The 6,419-nt window shown below is 33.4% G+C and overlaps 1 pseudogene; it reads right to left on the bottom strand.

Moving 5' to 3' along the window:
- Window positions 1-337: 337 nt before the first annotated feature.
- Window positions 338-3,878, bottom strand: LOC131651028 (probable WRKY transcription factor 31; annotated as a pseudogene).
- Between the last annotated feature and the right edge of the window lie 2,541 nt (window positions 3,879-6,419).

Genomic DNA, 6,419 nt, shown 5'->3' with positions numbered 1-6,419 from the left:
AAGGAGGGCCTAAGCCCAAAGACAAAAAGAAACTAATAAAATATTTGAAATAAAAGAGATATGATATGAGTAGAGAGTAGATACAGAGGGAGTAAAATATTTACTTGCATTAGACATACATTATAACCTGAGCATAATAATGAGACATAAATAATTACCAAAATATTCAACTATATATTGATCGGATAGCAAAATTTCCTGAGTTGAATAAATGAGAAAAATTCAGCTCAACTTTTTTTTTTAAATTCTGAATCACTCACATAATTGCCGGTGATTTAAATTCGTCTATAAGACTTACAACTTCAAAACAATAATGTGTGTTGTGCTGTTGCCCAAATGTGTAGGACATGTCTTCAATGTGTCTGATGTTTCTAGTTCATTTATTCGAACCCAATTGATGAAAGAAAAAATAAATAAATAAAGCAATTCCGTTCAGACAGCTCAGTCAATAGTTGCAGAGACATCTGATTGTAGAGACGCGGTTGAATTCGCAAGCCTCTCCTTATTCGCTTTTAAGAATGAAATTCATGTCACTAGACCAGTAGACCAAACTGAATCAAAAATAAATGGAAAGAATAATGAAAGACTAATATAGAACTATCTCTATGTGAGCCAGCTAGCTAGTTTTCTGAAGAACTGGGATTGTTGGTTTTATTGCTTTCATTGGAAGTGTTACTTGATGTAACATTTGCATTACTGTTATTGGCTGTCGTATTTCCACCATTATCAACCGGGCCATTATCATTGTTTGGCCATGCAGCCTCAATAATGGAAGTTAGAGCAGCTGCCAAAGCTGAACTGAAGTTAGGATCTCTTGCAATAGCAGTAACTTTGTCAACAAGATTCTGCGATATCTGTCGAGACGTAGAAGTTTCTGCAATATCTTGAGACATTTGAAGTCCTGAAAATCTTGACTGATTGAACAGTGTCTGAGGGAAAGGAAATGGGAACTGGTTTGAGAGGTTAGGGTTAGGGAACTGTAATGGATTATTCGGCGACTGAGTTAAGTCCAATGTAATGGTTGGAAATGGAGCTGAGGCCGAGATTGTTGCGATGCTTGAAGAAGAAGGAAACATTGTTCTTGTCAGAAAATTCGGATTCATTAGTCCGTCAGGACTTGTCATCGGTCCCGTTAGTAACATTTTTGCCGCTGATGATGTTTGTTGCACCATTTCCATAGCTGCTGGTGGCAATGCATGATTGTGATTTCCTTCGTATGTTGTTACCAATATTGATCTGTCCTCAGCACACCTTTGTACCTGTGTCATAAATACGGCGCATGTCATAGACTGATACGATTCATGATCGCGATTCGCGACCTAGGGTTCGAGTTTGACATTATGTTTTTTTTTGGTTTAAGAATGGACTTGACATAAATTAACAAACCTGTTTTCTCACTGGACAACCTATGGCCATGGTGCATCGATAATAAGCTCGAGGACACGGGTTTCCTTTCGCCATTTTCTGTCCGTATTTTCTCCACTGACACCCATCACTGATCTGAGACAAGAATGATAAATTTTTGCATCAAATAATATCCAAAAAGGACATTTCATTCTTCTAACCAAAATGTGAAATAGAATTACCATATTAGCTTCCGATCGAGCCCGAACAGAAACCCTAGCCTTCCTCATGGTTGCCTCAGCTTGTTCAACACTAGTTTGAGGACTACTATTAGCAGCTAAAACTTGATTCGAAGGACTATCATTTCGATCATTTCCCCGTTCGGATTCATTCTTCTCATGATCAAGCACAAGCTCTTCATCCTTAAAACCTTCTTCATTATTATTCACAACTGATTTTGACTGATCTTGACTTCTTGGTTCATCAACAACATGAGATTCATTAGCAGCCAATCCAAGATCAATAAATTGTCTTGGAACCAAAACTCCACCATTCCCATTTGGTTTCTCTTCTTCTAGCTGTTCTTCATTACAATCCTCTACCTTCTCCTTTTGCATCAAACTCATGAAATGCATATTCAGCGTGTTGTAATTCATCTTAGCCTCATCAAACATGTTCCTCAGCTGGTGATTCTCCACCTTCTTTCTCTCAAGCTCAGCTTGAAGAACAGCCAGCTGAAAAATAATTAGATTGTATAAATGAACCACTCAATGATTAAAAAAGTACTAATTAAATTTCACCAAATCAATGAATTTGTTGTTACATAATAATTTTTTTTGTCTACCTCATGCTTAGTTCTTGTGTCTTCTGAACTACTTGGTATGTCAGCTTCCACCACTGATTGATCACTGCTTGTGTTTGTGGTAAGAAGATTCAAACTTGTCTATTCAAACATCACATTTTCTTAAGCACATGACCAATATCATAAATATATAGATGCATACTATTAATATCACACTATTAGAAAGAAAAAAAAATTGTCACAAAAAATTAGAGACTAAAAATACAAAATCAGTCTCTCTTACTAAATTTAGTAATGAAGAAATTAATAATGACAATTTATTTCTTTGCTAATTTTCAAGAAATATTTTTTTACCTCTAATGTCTTTAGTAGTTATCGAAAGGTGTCAATACCCTTATTCACCGTTTATACGATAAGTGATTAATTAATCCTGCGACGATCCCTAAAGCCTTTATGTGATTGCATCGAGATGCAATTGTTGTTTAAAACCCTTGATAGTGATATAATATATATGGAATATTGAAGGGTAATAAACTCACATAATAGTTTATACCATAGTTTTTTTTAGGTGTATTCACAATAGCAAAGAAATTGAAATATATTGTGATTGCATTTTATAACAATATCAAGGTAGGTTATGGAAACAAGAATCAAAACCATGGTTTATATGCAATAATAGTGAGAGATAATAATGGAATAGGGGTGACTCACGTTTACATTGATCATCTCAAAGGGAGAAGAAGGGGTATAATGATCATGTACATAAGGATTGGGAGGAGTAGAAGTAGAGGCATGGTCGTTGTTATTTAGAGAGAAAAAATCCAGTTCACGAATGATGGGTCTGTTTTGATGATCAGAGGTAAGGTTGACTTGAAAAGGGATTGTTTTGGAAGGAGACATGTTCATGTTGATGTTTTTGTTGTTATTGTTGTTGGGATCCATTTTTTTAGACAAAGTTTCTACGTAGGGTTTTTGTTGATGTGTTGAGGAAAAGAGTTGAGAATTTTATTTTATAAGAGAAGATGAAAAATGGATCTGAAATCAATGAAGAGTCCAACTCTTGTAGCCATATAGATTTCAATGAAACAAATTGTAGAGAGAGAGAGAGAGAGAGAGAGAGAGAGAGAGAGAGAGAGAGAGTCAATGGTGCAACTGAACTCGGCAATAAAAGAGGAAAACTGAGTCATTGAAAACAATTCCAAATGACAACTAAAGTATTCTTTAGGTTTTGAGTTGAATATTGTTACATTCCACATTTGATTTTTTATTTTATTGATTAAAACTTTACACGAATAGAGTCTTCTTCTACACTAAAGACTAAGGAAAAAACTAAGTGTGTCTTTGTAAGATTTAATTGGAAATATTGAAAATTTTAAATACTTCTTCAGTTTAATTCTCTTTATTTTTTAATTATTTTTAAATTATAAAAAAAATATTCTTGTAAAATTTATGGGACTATTTTTTATAATTTGAGTTAAATTTAAATTTTAAAAATAGAGACAAGTAGTAATTTTTGAAAATTCTAAAGGATTAATTTGTAATTTTTGAAAATTCTTAGGAACAATTTGGAATATTTAAAAAATTTGTAGGTGTTGGGGAGTTTGTGGAACACCGGAAGTGCAATGAGATAAACGTTCATGATTCAAAAGACTTTGACATCATATATCCCCAAAATCTTAAGACAATAAGGGTATGATAGTCGGCTCTCTTATATACCTGATATTTCCTCCATTTCTATTTGATGTGAGACTTAACCACTCATATTTGAATCTCAACAATCTTCCCCACAAAATTGAGCCACTCACATCACAAACTTTGATCCATACGAGGCCCACTTCCGATCTCCCACTAAGGCTAGCCATACTCTGATATCACTATTTGGAGAGCCCGAGAAGCGTCGAAATTAAAGTGTCAATGGATTAAGTATTTAGGATTCAAGAAACCTTGATAACAAATATTCACCTAAAACTTAAAGAAAATTGTGGTATACGTCACCTCTCTTATATACTTAACAATTCCTCTATTTCTAGTCGATGTGAGACTTAACCACTCACACTTGAATCTCAATTGTTGTTCCTTTTGGATTGGCTATATTATGTAAAACAACATGGTCTATTCAAGATGTTTTTGTGAAGAAGGACACGTGTGAGAACAGATGTCCCAGCATATGTGTCACATCTGGCCCTTATCAGCAAGCCAATGTGGAAGGTGCTCTGTGCATTATTTTCCGATTGTTTCAATTAGATTTGTTGCGGATTTGTCGCTGATTATTTAGCAATGTTTGTGTGATTTTTTTAATAGCTATTTGAAGATCAAATCAATTTAAATGGATATTTAAACTTGAATTTGAATTAAAAACAAATCATATCTTTAGTTGGAGACTCTTTTGGAACAGATCAAATCCAATAATATTTGTTATTATTTTGGACGAGATCAGATCTAATATCCAAGAAGAAAAAACCTAGAATGACATTGCTATTTAAGGAGACTCACACCTCATGTTTAAGTGTGTGCGCTAGGATTAAATCTTTATGTTATGGTTATAGTGATTGAGGAGAAAGTAAAAGGGAGTTATCATATTTAGGGGGAGTCCTAAATAGAAAGACACTAGGGTAGAATTAAAAAGAGAGACATTGAACAAATGGATTATTCATCTGAGACACTTTGTAATAATTCTATAGAAAAGTGGATTCCTTTCTTAGGTTGGATGCTCTCCCAGATGTAGGTCCGGTTTGCAGTGAACTAGGTTAATAATTATTGTGTTGTTTAATGATTTTTCCGCTTCATCATCTTGGATAAGCTAAACTGTCATATATGGGTTGGACAAGTTTTCCCAGACATATGGTCTAACATTTATCCCCTAAGGAATAAAATTTCAATTAGCATCAGATTAGGCATCATGTTCTATTTGGGTGAGCTCTAAGAAAGATATTTTATGTTCTAATAGATAACACTAAGGATAGAGGATCTGTCAATAGACCACCTGTTTTGGATGGCACCAATTTTGATTATTGAAAAGCTAAGATGGTTTCCTTTCTTAAATCCATAGAAAAAAATGGAAGATTGTGATTAAAGGTTGGAATCATCATGAGAATACTTCTCAAAATGGTACAACAAGTTTAAAGGCTGAAGATAATTGGTCCAAAGATGAAGATGATGGAGCTCTTGCAAATGAAAAAGCCTTGAATGTCATATTCAATGGTGTTGACAAAAACATGTTCAGCCTAATTAACATATGTACTGAAGCTAAAGAGGTTCAGGAGATTCTCAAGACAGCTCATGAAGTCGCATCCAAAGTGCGTATTGGCATACTCCGTATTTGTCTGGGTTATTAACACTATCTTGTTTTAAAGAGCATTTCATTTTGAATATGTAAGTTATCTTAGTTGGTCAATGTCCAGGAGTGCCAAATTCAAGCTCAGGGGTTCGAACCCCACTATTGTCCTTTTTATTGTATTTTTAGTCAAAAGTCAATAAAAGAGATTAAGGCTTATTTTTTTTAGATTTTTAATTATTATTTTTCATTTCTTTTAATTAGGCATTTTTTTTAAATTATTTTTTTTATTATTTATTATTTAATCTAAAAATAGTCAAAATATTTCATAATATTAAAGTCTTTCCCGATTCATTGCATTGTGTCATAGTTTCTTCTAATTGGTCACATTTTGGAAAACTTACTTCTGATTGGTCAGACTTTGTCATACTGACATCTGATTGGTCAAAGTTTGTCAGCTTGCTGACAAAGAAAAATCATATAATATCTAATATTATTTGATTTTAATTTCTTATATTTTTACCTTTTAATCTAGTTTTTCCAACACTATAAATAGATGTCATTTTCTACAATTTCTCATACACACAATTTACACTGCAAAAAACCCTTACTCTAAAGTCCCCAATTCCTCCCATTTTTCTACACTAGTCAAACCAACCCAAAATTTTCCTCTTCCACCTATCCAAGAAAGGGTATTGATAATTCAAATGAATATTATATGCGACCTCAGATAAAGGGTACGACTAACACAATTATTAGATGGAGAACTACAAGTTATAATCAGTTAATAGAGTTTTAGTCAATCACTAGATGGAGTTATCTTGTTTAATCAAAGGATGTGTATTCCAAATGACTCGGAGATGAAAAGAGTGATTCTATAAGAAGCTCATAAAAGTGATTTCACTATTCATTCCAATTCTTCCAATATGTATCATGACATCATGAATTGAAGGGAAATTTTTGGTGGCCTTGAATGAAAAAAAAGTAAAGTATGTGGCT

This window comes from Vicia villosa, linkage group LG2 (assembly GCF_029867415.1).
Source record: "Vicia villosa cultivar HV-30 ecotype Madison, WI linkage group LG2, Vvil1.0, whole genome shotgun sequence".
Classification (NCBI taxonomy): domain Eukaryota; kingdom Viridiplantae; phylum Streptophyta; class Magnoliopsida; order Fabales; family Fabaceae; genus Vicia; species Vicia villosa.
The sequence above is the reverse complement of the archived record's forward strand: the minus strand, read 5'-3'. Positions and strand labels throughout refer to the sequence as shown.